This window comes from Aethina tumida, chromosome 1 (genome assembly GCF_024364675.1).
Source record: "Aethina tumida isolate Nest 87 chromosome 1, icAetTumi1.1, whole genome shotgun sequence".
NCBI lineage: Eukaryota > Metazoa > Arthropoda > Insecta > Coleoptera > Nitidulidae > Aethina > Aethina tumida.
Window position 1 is genome coordinate 25,579,053 of NC_065435.1, and position 15,923 is coordinate 25,594,975.

Here is a 15,923-nt window from a genome sequence, read left to right on the forward strand (position 1 = left end):
ATTTTTGTTTTCGTACTATAAACAGTTTAATAACCGAATTAGCGATAATGAAATGGGAAAACAGCAAGTGTGCCTGCAAAAGTCGAGTGGTTCCGAATCCTATTGAAACCGGACGGCACATCGCCAGTTCCGTTCTACAAGAAGTTCCTACTAAGAGACAAAAACTTTGAAAGATGGAAAGGAAAAGGCGGTTCAAATCCAGGTTCTATTGGCAGAAAGAAAGGTCAACCGCCCGGTAAACCCTGAGCACGACTCCGTTCCAAGTTCCGAAAGAGTTAACTATCTAAAGTAAGTAACAACAGCAAAATTCGGCAAAGCGCCACACCGACATCAGACCCCCAAATGGAGTTAGACATAACGTTCGTACTTCTGTTTGAATTTAGTTATAAGAGTTGCCATATTCAGACAAAAGAGAAGAGTCGTTAATTTGGCTGGTAACCTCGGTTACTAAACCAATAAACCATGTGTAGAGTCCACGAAAAAGATAAGCCAAGAGGTACCCGAAAACTAGACGTTAAGATTAAAATCTCGGAACTAGAGGGTGAATTACAACGAATGAAAGTAAGTAATGCAGTAAGCTGTCTGCCTATGCAGGTGTTCTCGAAATCCTGACGACGCACCCCTGTGCTCACCGAAAGGACACGGAAGCACTGGAAGTATTTGTTTCCATTAAGGTCAAAACGCAAAATTTAATAGTTAGAACATGCCTGCTTACAAGGCGACGTGGAATGATAATGCAAGGTACTCAGTAAAACGCTTATTGACTATCTTAGAGCATTGGTGGGCTGTATACAACTAACTCTGCTCTTACAACTTAACTCTGTTTCTATAACTACGCTCTTCTATTGTTTTTATTCTCCGTTGTCATCACAACCGTTATACACGATGTCTAGATATACTAACATAACTTGCCTCGAGTGAATTGGACCAATGATGAGTAAGTATAGTGTTTGCATGAGTACTGAGGTTTACACTTTAAACTATCAATTATCATTGGTTGATTGTGTCTTATGAAATTTTATACAATATGTTCCTATTTTATCTACATGTAAAAAAATTAAGAACTAAGTTTCCTAAGTTGTTCTCTAAAGAGCTTATAACATTAACTATTCGTTATTCATTTGTAGACATTTGAATTCCGTTCCCATAAACAAATTTCAATTTTGTTCATAAAATCAGGTAGACCAAAAAGTTTTCTTTACTTGTTTACCTCCAAACTTTAATCAGTTCAAACATTTCATACGAACCACATTTCTAAGGAAGTTGCTCCTACGCTTCAATTCAAAATTATTAGTTAAATATTCTCGCCTTTATTAATGAGTCCCTGCCTCATTGGAAATGATAATCGGAAGAAATACTTGTGTATAGTAATGCTAGAAATGAAACAGATCGTATCAAACTGTTATTTTTAGGTAATATTTTTGTCTAAATTCATTAATTTACTTACAGGAATCCCAACTAAACAAAGAATAAGAACTTTCATGTATATGACGCTCCTTAAAACAACACATTATTACCTAATTAATTTGTTTTCAGAATAAATTAAGATTGAAATCTTAAAGTACGATGCAAAATGCAAATGGTGTAAAGATTCTAGTAGCCCAAGAATTGGATTTAAATGTAAGTATAATTTTCATCTGTATTCAAGATTTTTATAATTAATGACATATTTTATGTTAAAACACACAATTAAATAATATAATTTAAATGAAAAACAAATAAAATTGGTATATATAATAAAATTAATCTTTAATATTAATTTTATATATCTTTTTTAAAGTATTTCGACGATTCGTTGGGCACGACGAGTTACGTTCACATGGAAAGGCTGATTACTATCATATAAATGAACATGAAATGAGCCACGACAAAACCTGACAACATCGGCAAATATTTTCTCTGAGGCTATGAAATATGAATAAAAATCCAAGAAATCCAAAAAAAGTACAAAAAAAAAATCACAATAAAGAAGAAAACATCATTACCAAGAAACCGTATTCAAAAGTTCTACCAAAAAGACTGAGGACTGGAATGTTTCCGTTGGAGTTCCGCATATCTATCTCTGTATATAGCAAGTACTTTCATTTTATGGAAATGTTTCCATAGTGTGGATCTAGGTTTCAACTCATCTATCATCTGAGAATGAAGCTTGTTTATAGCAATTATAATTTTAGATTAGTGCCGAAGTAATTTTTCCTTAAATTTTAATCTGTACTGTAATCACTAAATGTGTTTCCTAAAAAAATATGTTCCATATAACTCAGTACCTCCACTGAATAGCTGAAGGTTAAAAAAATCGACAATGGGTCGAAACCATTTATTAACAACCAAACTTATATTAAATTAACCACATAACTTAAAGGTACACAAAGTAGTTTTATTTGGAAAGTTATATTATATATAAATATTTGGGAATCACATTTATAGTCATTTAGTGTGGGTTGAAATATAAGGATGAATTTGATTCGGAACAGTTCTACCATTTAGTATAAATCATCTCATCTCGATATTTCTTAGCTCTGTCAATTTGTTGACACTCTGGATTCAAACGAATAGAATTATACCAAAAAATATAACTGAACCACAACTTGATGTAATATTAATACAATGTAAGATCAAATCAAATTTACTTGAAAGACGACATCCCTCACCTCTCTTAGCAACAAAATATATATCGGCATTTAAGTATAAAGTTAACAATGTTAACAAATACAATTTCTATTCACATGTTAATTATCTGCAGAATCACAGACAGTATTTCTTTGATTCAAAATAAATGTCGACGAGAGATCTGCAACTGATTTGATTTCAGTGACTCGTAATCGAAACCTTCAGACAGTAGGTTGCTATTATTGTAAATGTTTAAATATTTCACCTTTTTAAATCAAAAGATAATTCACCTAGTTGATTCTTTAAGCAAGAATTTGTGAGCGGCAAATTTCAACTAGGTACTGAAATTTTTCTATCACGTTTGGTTGGATTATTACCCTCAAATAACACTAAGATACCAATCTTTCCAAATTTGCTAATTTTATGTCAAAATTTAATTAGATTCCTCACCTCTAGATGACAACTTCAAATAATGTCAGCACATTTTATTAACAAAATCATGAAAAAGTGATTTCTACTTTACAATTTGCTGATTTACAATCTTTGTTCAGATGAAATTTATAATTAATAGCTCTATCATTTGTAATTTTGTTGAAATTTTCATCTACGTTTGTGCATATATATTTTAAGTGTCTCCACGTTTTCTTGAGAGCTGACAAATTGGACAACTTGGCCTTAGTTGCTGATTTATAATCGCGATTCTAGGAACCTGGGATCCTATTAATTAGTATTTTTCTAAAAAATCTTTATAAACATTCAAGAGGTGAAACACAATTTACTTTACCTACATGCTCCATACTTGCTTCAAAATAAAGTTCAAATCGTGGTGGTGAATCAAAACTTGAAGATTGTGATGCACAATATAAATTGAACTTTGCGAATGTTATTTGATGGGATAAGAACCCTTTAGAAGATAAATAAAAGTTTTTTGTGCTCTTCGCAATAACTAAATGAACAAGTTTAGAATGTAAATTTACCAAAAAATAGTTTTGCACATAATCTGGGTTCAATAGCAACGAAGGCAGTTCTTCTTCCTTTCTATTTACCTGGAAGAATATCATCATCTGACACATGTCTGATCGGTATTCCAAATAAATGCTTTTCTAAGAAAATTGTGTCTCAATTCTTGACTCTGTTATAGCGTAAGCTTTATTTTCAATAATAAGATGTTTTTTCGCATTGTAAATTAAATTGTATCAGAAGAATGTTCCACTGTTAACTGTCACAGAAGGATAGCTCCTCCATTATTATTATAGAATCCTGTGTTCAGAATATCTCGACAATTTAGAATATCATCTTTCTAAATTTGGTATCGCCAATATAAAATCGACCAACAAGCAAAATGAAATAACTGAAATATCAGTTGTCAGTTAGTTTTCAAAACAAACGTACAGGACCAGAGTTCTCAAAAACTTATTCTCCTGTTTTAAGAAATTGTTAGTAAATAATTTCATTATTTATTCCATATGGTATTACTCAAGCCTTAACCATTATGTTAAACCCTACACATTTTCCATTTAAATTCAATCCATTGTTTTTAATCATCAAATTTGACTCTTTTAAGAAATTATGTGTTATGAATTACATCTGAAATAAATTGATGGCGTGTTTGTAGTTGTTGAGTTTTTGAATGATGAGATACCTAGTGTTCTCAAGTTTCACAGCATCTCTTGAATGTTGAAATTGTTAATATTTCAAATTAAGTTGTAGGAACAAATGTAAATAACAGTTGCTAATTTACAATAAGTGTTGTATTGTTTTTTAAATTTGATTTCCCTTAGCTACATAATTTGTTGCATTTATTCAATCATATTGGAACAGTTACACTAATAACAAAATATATCTATTTTAGAGCTCTGATTTCAAATAGTGTTAATTCGTCATGAAATTCTCGAAAATCAAGTCACATGAAAAATTCCCGTGGACTTTAATTTTGCTGAATCAAAATATTACCAATCATATTAAAATTCAATTAAGTAAAGTTAGGCATATGATATATTATCAAAACACCAAGATGTATTAAAAACTGTAAAAAAGAATTCCGATTTGTATATATATCAAAAGTTAATCAAAGTTATACAATATTATATAGTACAGAGAGTATTTAGTGTACAATATCGTGTTATATATACCGCCCCTTTGGTTAACTGAATCAGTGCACTACATCGACGTATAATCAAATTGAGTCATCCCTAATTAAAAATCGCTCCGTTATTTTCCTTCTTTCAAAAAAACCTTTGGTCACTGTGTTTTTCAATCTCTTCTAAAATATGATATATTCAACCAATTTTTGAAGATAATTTTTGCAATACCCTCAAAAATTATTTCTTTTTACAGATGGCAAATTTAAATAAAGCATCCTAAGAACTCCATGTACATCCCAACGCATATGGAGAGTTACTACCACGATTTTAACATATTTTTAAAGCAAGTATGGAGTATATAGGTAAAGCAAGTAAATTGTGTCTCACTTCTTGAATGTCTATAAGAGCATAAACTTTCATTTCAATTATGATATTATTATTATTATTATTATAGATAATTTAGAAGAATACTGATTAATAGGATACAAGGTTCCGCGATGTTTGGTAGTATAAAATACCTTCATTCTATGATCAGTATCGCGAATAAGCAGAACGAAAATACTCCATCTTTAGTTCTCGATGTTGTCAGTGTGTTGCCAAAACACGCATACTGTCAAGAAAATATGGAGACACCAAAAATATATATGCACCAAAGTAGATGAAAATTTTAGCAGAACTGCAAATGATAAAGCCATTAATTATAAGTTTCAACCGAACAAAGATTGCAAATCAATATTTACGCAAAAAATTGTAAAATAGAAATTACTATTTTATGATTTGGTTTATAAGTTGTGTTGATATTATTTGAATTTGTCATCCAGACATGAGGAATCTAAATAATTTGCGATATAAAATTATCAAATATGGAAAGATTAGTATATCATTTGAGGGTGATAACCAATGTTGAAAAAGAAAATTTCAGTGTTGAAATCTGTCGCTCAGTTATTCAAGCTGAGAGAATCACCTACGTGAATTTACTGTTGATTTAAAAAGGTGAAATATTTAAATAGTTACAAAAATAGCAACTTACTGTCTGAAGGTTTAGATTACGTGGCCTGAAAGTCACTGAAATCAAATCAGTTGCAGATCTCTCGTCGACATTTATTTCAAGTTTCAATAGCAACCAATTGTTTGTCAAAAAATAAAATAACATTTATGTTGCTAAGATTACGTTTCCTTATGACATATGTCAGAAGTATGTAATTTAGCAAAAAAGTTGTCTTCTCCCAAGCAAAACTTGATTTGATTCTTATATTGTATTTCACCAAATTGTGGTTCAGTTATATCTTTTCTTATAATTCTATTCGTTTTAATCCACAGTGTCAGCAAATTGACAGAGCAAAGGAATATCGTGATGATTTTTCGATTTGTTATAATATTGTTGATGGTAGAACTGTTTCGAATCAATCTCATCCTTATATTTCAACCTACACTGGAAGACTATAAATGAGATTCACAAATAATTAAATATAACTTAACTTTACAAATAAAATTACTTAGTTTAACTTAAGTCGAAAATTTAGTTTGGTGTTATAAAATGGTTTCGACACATTGTCGATTTTTTCAACCACCAATTTTTCAGTAGAAAGATTTACAGCTATATATAACATAATTATTTATAATATATACAACATAATTATTTAGGAAACACATTTACCGTCATAGAGTACAGATTACAATAGGAAAAATTTCTTCGCCACAATTATAAAATTATAATTATTATAAACATGCTTAATTCTCAAAATGAAAGTACCTGCTTTATACACAGACAGATATGTGGAACTCCAACGGGAACATTCCAGTCCTCAGCCTTTTTGGTAGAACTTTTGGTAATGCTGTTTCCTTCTTTATTGGGATTTTTGCTTGTACTTTTTTTGATTTCTTGGATTTTTTTTTTTCATATTTCCCGATATGTGGCTTTGTCATAGCACATTTCATCTTCATTTATATGATAGTAATCAGTCTGTCAATGTGTCAATTCCTGATGTCCAACGAATCGTCGAAATAGCTTATTTGTTTTTTATTTAAATTAAATAATTTAATTGTGTGTGATTTAGCATAAAATATATCATTAATTATAAAAATCTTGAATACAGTTGAAAATTATACGTACATTTAAATCCAATTCTTGGGCCACTAGAATCTTTCCAGCATTTGCCTTTTACATCGTACTTTCAGATTTCAATCTTAATTTATTGAATTTATTCTGAAAACAAATTATGTATAAGAGAGGTAGGTTTCGATATGAACTGATTAAAGTTTTGTGGTAACCTAATAAAGAAATCTTTTTGGGCTACTTGATTTTATGAAATTTTGCTTATGACAACGAAATTCAAATATCTGCAAATGAATAATGAATTGTTAATATCATAAGCTCTTTATAGAACAACTTAAGAAACATAGTTCTTAATTATTTTTACAGGTAGATCAAGTTGGAACATATTGTATAAAATTTCATAAGATTTGTGCTCTCAATCATTAACATCCATATTGCTTAAAAGTAAATCCCAATCAACTAATGACAAGTGATAGTTTAATGAGTAAACCTCAGAACTCATGAAAACACTAAACTCATCATTAGTCCAATTCACTCGGGGCAGGTTTCAATCTCCAGTTACTAAAAATATATCCACTGATGCACAATGATTGGAATAAAAATCAGAACCAGATGCTGGTAAACTGTTCCAATTATTCACTTTTGGCTTTTGACCATAATGGATATAAAGACTTCCAGTACTTTCATGTCTTTTCGGTGAGCACAGGGGTGCGTCATCATCAGACGATTTCGACATCACTTTTATAGGCGTGACCCACTTCGTGGAAAACTTTTGCGTTTCGGAGGTGTGGGGTGGCTAGTTGGGAGAAAGGATTGGTGTTAGAAGTAGGAGTATTTCCAGGATTTACCGAAGGTGTCTGTAGTTTAGCAGACAGCTTACTGCATTACTTACTTTCATTCGTTGTAGTTCACCCTCTAGTTCCGATATTTTAATCTTAAGGCCTCTTGAAGCGCCGGCAGACTTTTGGGTTTTATTGAGATTTTCACTTGGCTTGTCTTTTCTCCTCAAATTACATATAGTTTATTTATCTGAGTTTGAATCCTAATATAAACGCACACTGGTAAAATGTAATATTTTTCAAGGAAAAGAATAATATATATTAGGGCAAATTTTAATATTGATAAGATTTAGATGACTGAGATAATGTTAGAAATTGTTCAGTGTTCAAATTTATGTATTTTGAATTGAATTAAAGCAAAAAGGTCAATACACTAACATTTAGAAAAAAGTTTTCATAGAAAAGAAACACTTAAATTAGTTTGGCAATATTGTAAAGACTGATATGGAATACGGTTCGTATTCTTTGACAACTCCTTGACAATCTTGACAACTGATCTTTGTGTAATTTTATTTTGTTCGGTATCCGATCCTATAATGCTCTTTGGCGAATTACGGAAAGAGGTTATTTCAATCTGCCAAAATGTGGAGAATGTGTATCGTATAAATATTACTCCAGGAGCTGACCCAGCGTACTAAATTTGATAATATGCTTTCCTTAGTTAACTTAATGCTGTCTTGTTAACCCTAATTAGTTTACTTGAAGGATTCTTCTAAAAAAAATCTAATTTACAGCGCAATGTAGCTTACACTACTATAAAGAATGAACAATTTTGACACAACTTAAAACAAATAATGTTTAATCTCCTCTTGGGATGCCAATTGTAACTGATGCGATGACCAGGTAGGAGTGCACTGAAACTACACAAACTGTTAAAATTGTAATTTGAATTGTGCGCCTGTGAACAGTTAAGTTGTAATTTTAACACTAAATTCTTAAATATAAATTTTTCTTGAGAAATAATAAATTCTTTTAAGCCCAGAAAGACTTATTTACTGAGAAAAGTAATAAAGTTAACCTAAAACGTCAATACGACATTTGAAAGGTGATTTCTCGTAACATTTGGAATAAGGGTTCTTAAATTGTCAGCAAAAAATCAATTGGCATTAATTGAAAAGTTAACCGGCCGAGATAATTACGTAACCTGGTTATTTGCTATAGAAACACATCTACAGCAAGAGAAGTTGTGGACTGCATAAAACCCCCCACATGTGTCATTGTGGACACAAAACGAGACACAAAGGCAAAAACTAAGATAAATTTACTAGTTGACTCAATAAATTACGTGCACATACAAGAGTGTAGTACTGCAAAATAAGTATGAGATAAATCTTGGTTGACACGCTGTGATGGGCTGCTGCATGATCTCTGTAATACTTCACATACTGCATGTTAAAACGTAGAGAAATATATGAGTAAAATAATGTGTACCGCTCACAAGCTCAGAAACATTGGTTTCGAAGTTGACGATGAATGGCTATTTACAGTGCTACTCTCCGGTCTACCAGAATCCTATCAACCAATGATTATTGCTATTGAAAGCTCCGGCATGAAGATACCTTCTGTTTCTGTGAAATCAAAACTATCACAAGATGTTAAACAACCTGAAAGTGACTCAACAGTAATGTCAGTCATCAAGAAAATTAAAAACAACCACAGAAACAAAGTAAGGGTCCAAGGTGCTACACTTGTAACAAGTAAGGTCATAAAAGTCCTCAAATGCAAATCCAGAACCAAGAATGTTCAACAAAAAGCAAGTAGTTCATCATATGCTGCTGCGTTTGAGGCAACATCCAGCCAAAATGACCCATGGTAAGTGGCTTCCGATGCATCGTCACACATGACAAGACGTAAGAACATGCTTGAAAATATGACGGTTCCTGTCATACATAAAATCAGAGTCGCAAACAACAAAGTATAATCTGTGCAATGCTCAGAACAAGTGAGGTTGGACCATTATGACGATGAAGGTCAAAACAAAAAGGTGCTTTTTACAAAAGTATTATGTGTTCCTAAATTGGCAACAAATCTATTGTCTCTAAGTCAGATTATTTGCGATGGTAGCCAAATAAAATTTGACGGAACGAGCTGTGTTATTATGAAGAACAGAAGTGAGGTAGCATCTTCCTACTGTAGCTTTATGTTAGGGTCGACTGGAACAGTATTAGGATCAGCATGTCATTTCAATTCTGTTTAAAATTTGTTCCATATAATTACTAAAACTCTTTTCGGTGTAGAGTCGAATTTGGCATGCCAGCAGCAAGGGAATTGTTTTAACCCATATGGTGACTTGTTCAATTTACATACAGTAGAAATTTATAAGTAATAGCATTCTTTTGTTGATTTATTACATATATATTTTTAGTGTCTCCACGTTTTCTTGAGAGTTGCTATCGAGTACGCACGTTTTGACAACTTTCTGACAACTTAGTCAACTAATGTTGAAGTATTTCCGTTCTGGTTAATTGCTGATCTTATAATCGCGATACCGATTATAAAAAGAGGTTATTTTATACGACAAAGCATCGCAGAACCTGGAATCCTATTAACCATTATTTTTCTAAAAATCTACTTTATAGTGCAACAAGGGCAACATAATTAAAAGGAACGCTTACGAAATTATAGACATTCAAGAAGTGAGACACGATTACTTGTTTTACTTATATGTTCCATACTTGCTTTAAAAATATATTAAAATCGTGGTAGTAACCCTCGATATGCGTTGAGTTGTAAATGGAGTTCTTAGGATGCTTTATTTAAATTTGCAATTTGTAATAAGAAATAATTTTTGAGGGTATTAGAGAGTTTGATGAATAACCCGAAAAGTTTTGACAATGACAGAATATGGAAGGGCGTGACAACTAAGTTGACTTATTAATTACTAGTCAATAATAGTTGATGTTAACAGAGAAATGGAAAGATCAACTATTTCTACACATTATTTCTTCTTCAACAATAACGCATACTTTAAGCTGGAATTTATATGCTAAATTACTGTCCATCCCATCTAAAAATTGTTCTGCAATCAGTGCACCAGAATATTCACCAGTTTTTCTTTTACATTTACGCAATTTTATTTTAGTTTGAGCCAAACCAACTTTTCTAGATAAACTACCGCCTAATCTGTTACACATTTCTAAATTTCAAACATATTACATTAAAATCTTTTATGTAAAGTGTAACTTTCGAAAATAATGTTGATTTATTTTTTTTTAAAAACTAATCACTTTACATTACAATCGTTATGATTATCTACAGTGGAAAACTTACTTGACAACTCCAGCCCAGTTAGTTCAGCAAACAATAAATCATGGCAGATTCTATCAGATGCCTTTTAAAAGTCTGTATAAACAATATCAACCTGTAAATGATTTTCAAGAGCAACAACTGTCGAATTGTTATAAATAAGAAGGTTGGTCGCAGAAGATTTACATTTGCAAAATCCATGTTGACTCTCATTTATAATATTTTGGAACTATTTTGAAAATGAATTTTTTTGGATAATTATGGAATACAAAACATTTTTCATACAGGCCTAAATTTGTTACAAGTAAACTATCTCCATTCTTTAAGGTAGGTGTAATAAATGATTTTTTCTGTACATTAGGAAATAAAGCACATTTTAAAAACAAGTTAAATTCCATTTTTAGAGGCTTTGTTAATGATAATCCACAATTCATTCAATGCTGTAGAAGGAATATCATAAGGACCTCTATTACTAGATAAATCTGACTTCTGAGTTCATTAAAAACATCAATCTGGAAAAAATTATTATTATTTTTTGAAAATGAACCAAAATATTATCATGACAAAACGATATTGCTTAAATTTGTGTTTGCATTGAAAGCTAAAAAACGAAACAAACAGCTCACGTGTAAAGACTTAATACTTATTTCTTTTGTAGTTTTCGTCTTTTCAACGACGAAATTGTAAGTTACCAAATAATTGTTCAAGTTCAGTTTTGAAATCAAATTACATTTTGTACATATTCAGGTTCCAACAGCAATGAAGGCGATATGTTTATTAATCAAAAGTAAAACATACTTCTGTTGTCTGAAGAATATGCAATGCTTTAATACAATTCAATATACATAAATTTGAACACTAAGGAAATCGGGTACCTCTGGAAACGTCGGCAGACATTTGGTTTTTATTGAGATTTTCACTTAGCTTGTCTCTTTTCCGGACACTACACATAGTTCACACACATAGTTTATTGATTTAGTAACCGAAGTTACCAGCCAAATTAACAACTCTCCTCTTTCGAATATGGTAACTGAATTGGTCTGAATTTAGTTAGTTACTAAATTCAGACAAATAAAAAAATTTGTTTACCTGGTTGGTAACCTTGGTTACCAATCCAAGAAACAACTGAATTAAGTTTAGGTTTTCGTACTATAAACAGTTTAATAACTGAATTAGCGGTCATGAAATGAGTAAACAGCAAGCGTGCCTGCAAGAAGTTTGAGTGCTTCAGAGTCCTATTGGGGCCACACGGTACATCGCCAGTTTCATTTCAGAAGAAGTTCCTATTAAGAGACAAAAACCGTGAAATAAGAAAATGAAAAGGCGGCTCAAATCCAGGTTCGATTGTCAGAAAGACACAGCTAATTATTGTAAAGCCCCAGTTTTGATCGGCTGGATTAGAGTACATTAGAGTACCAATTAATTCTCTGTATCGTGTGGAGTCTTTGAACATTTTTAAATATCTGTTAACTTTCTAAAATATATTTTTTTTGTTTAAGTGTTACTCTTTTCTTACTTTGGTTAATTTCTATTACAAAAAAAACCTAGCATTCTTTGATCTTCAATTTCTCAGCTAATTCTCTCTTACTTTCATTACCAGTTCGTTTTTCAGCAGTTCTTTTGTACTCCTTAAATTTTTCAAGAATTTCTCCTTTTGACATGAGAAAATACACCTTGCACCATCCACTATTATCGTCTATAAATGTTCGAAGATATCTTGATCCACCTCTGGTTCTAACTCGCTTTGGTCCGCAGATGTCTGAATGAACAATATTCAGTAACTGCCTACTTCTTAATTCTCTGGCAGTAAAGGGTGTCCTTGCATATTTACCTCATTGATATATGCCACACCACGTGGGTAATTTATCGTTATCCAATTTTATTTATACTTAATCAAATAATATAAAATATATAAAATAATTGTTTCAAAAGTGCCATACATCTTTGGAAATCTCGCATCCTTTGATACTCTTGAGGTCCGATGGGCTTATGCATAGGATTATGTCCGCATTTACCTTTTTATCTATTTTACATCCACGTTTTAAGCGCTGATTCACTTTTTTGTCACCCTGACATCTAACTGACTTTGATACTTCATTAACGAAATTCCAGGTATCGATTTTGGTAAGTAACGCCTCTACCTGAATCCGCCTCGTGTCGAAATTTTCTTTGGATAGAAGTTCAATTCTTGTACCACAGATCTCCATCTCGAGTCCCATGTTTCGATAGTATGGACCTACCTTATAACTCATCCTACATCTGAGAATTAAGCTTGTTTATTCCAATTATAATTTTAGAATAGTGCCGAAGTAATTCTTCCTTAAAATTTAATCTGTACTGTAATCAGTAAATGTGTTTCTTAAAAAATTATGTCGCATATATCTTTTAAGTACTTCTTTCCACTAACTAATTGGAGGTTAAAATTAATTAAATTAACCACAAAACTTAAACAAAGTAGTTTCATTTGGAAAGTTATATTATATTTAAATATTTGGGAACCACATTTATAGTCATTTAGTGTAAGTTGAAATATAAGGATGAAATTGATTCGGAACAGTTCTACCATTAAAGTTATTATAACTCATCTCGACATTTCTTTGCTCTGTCAATTTGTTGACACTGTGGATTCAAACGAATAGAATTATAACAAAAAATATAACTGAACCACAATTTGATGTAATAGTAATACAATATAAGATCAAATCAAATTTACTTGAAAGAAGACAACGTGATTCCAAACCACATATTTCGAATTAGGTTTAATTGAATTAACCATAACTCTTGCCTATAATTGGACAGGCTGACATACATCATAAGGTGACGTAATCTTAGCAACATAAATGTTATTTTCTCTTATTTGACTAACAATCTTCCTTCGTTGCTACTCAAAACATGAAAGATTGCAAAATATCACTCAATACAACACTCACTCCAAAATGTTCGTTTAATTTTGTAAGTACTAATTAATTAAAATTTTATTTATGTGTATATACATCAGGCAAGTTACTTGTTTTCAATTTCATCCCCCACGTCTCTTAGTAGCAAAATATATTTCTGCATTTAAGTATAAAGTTAATGAAAACAATTTCTATTCACATGTTAATTATCTGTCAGATTCACAGACAGTATTCCTTTGATGGAAAATAAATGTCGTCGAGACATCTACAACGGTTTTGATGTCAGTGACTCGTAATCGGAACCTTCGGACAGTAGGTTCCTATTATTGTAACTGTTTAAATATGTCACCTTTTTAAATCAAAAAATAATTCACGTAGTTGATTCTTTAAGCAAGAATTAGTGAGCGGCAATTTTCAACTAGGTACTGAATTTCTCTCTTTCACGTTTGGTTGGATTATTACCCTCAAACAACACTAAGATACCAATCTTTCTAATTTTGCTAATTTTATGTCAAAATTTATTTAGATTCCTCATGTCTAGATGACAAGTTCAAATAATGACAACACAATTTATAAACAAAATCAAATCACAATTTTCTGTGTAAAAATTTGCAATCTTTGTTGAGTTGAAATTTATAATTAATAGCTCATTTGTAATTTTGATGAAATTTTCATCTACTTTAGTGCATATATATTTTAAGTGTCTCCACGTTTTCTTGAGAGCTCGTAACCGCTACGCAGGTTTTGACAACTTGCTGACAAATTAGACTACTTGGGCATGTTGGGGTATTTTCATTCTAATTAATTGCTAATCTTATAATCGCGTTTATAGGAACCTGGGATCATTTAAAGTAGTATTTTTCTAAAAAAACTACTTTACCGTGCAATAAGGTATAACATAACTGAAAAGAAAGATATACATTCAAGAGGTGACACACAATTTACTTGGTTTATCTATATGCTATATGCAGAACCTTAACATCTACCACATGTCTGATCGGTATTCTAAATAAATGATTTTCCAAGTAAATTGCGTCTCAATTCTTGACTCTGTTATAGTGTAAGCTTTATTTTCAAGAATAAGATATTTTTTCGCATTGTAAATTAAATTATATCAGCAGAATGCTACACAGTTAACTGTGACAGGAAAATAGCTCCTCGATTATTATTATAGGATCCTGCGTTCAGAATATCTCGACAATTTAGAAGAACAACTTTGTGTACTTGGTAAGGCCATTATAAAATCGTCCAACAAGCAAAATCTCCAACATCAGTTGACAGTTAGTTGTCAAAACACACGTACAGAACCAGAGTTCTCAAAAACTTATTATCTCGTTTTAAGAAATTTTTAATAAATAATTTAATTATTTACTCCAAATAGTATTATTCAAGTCTTAACCGTTAATTTAAACCACACACATTTTCCATTTAAATTTGATCCACTGATGTTAATCATCAAATTTGACTTTCCTTAGAAATTATGTGTTATTCCTATAATTTTTGCAATACCCTCAAAAATTATTTCTTTTTACAGAATGCAAATTTAAATAAAGTATCTAAGAACTCCATCTACATCCCAACTCATATGGAGAGTTACTACCACGATTTTAACATATTTTTAAGCAAGTATGGAGCATACAGGTAAAGCAAGTAAATTGTGTCTCACTTCTTGAATGTCTATAAGAGCATAAACTTTCATTTCAATTATGATATACCTTATTACAGATATTTTAGAAGAATACTGCTTAATAGGATACAAGGCTCCGCGATGTTTGATTGTATATAATTACTTCTTTCCATGATCGGTATCGCGATTTTATGATAACCGAATAAGCAGAACGAAAATACTACAACTTTAGTTCTCGATGATGTTGTCAGTGTTTTGTCAAAACATGCGTACTCCCAAGAAAATATGGAAACACTAAAAATATATATGCACTAAAGTAGATGAAAGTTTTAACAAAACTGCAACAGATAAATCTATTAATTATAAATTTCAACCCAACAAAGATTTCAAATCTTTATTTCCCCAGAAAATTGTGAAATAGAAATCACTATTTCATGATTTGGTTTATAAATTGTGTTAACATTATTTGAACTTGTCATCCAGACATGAAGAATCTAAATAATTTACGACATAAAATTATCAAATATGGAAAGATTGGTATATTAGTGTTGTTTGAGGGTGATA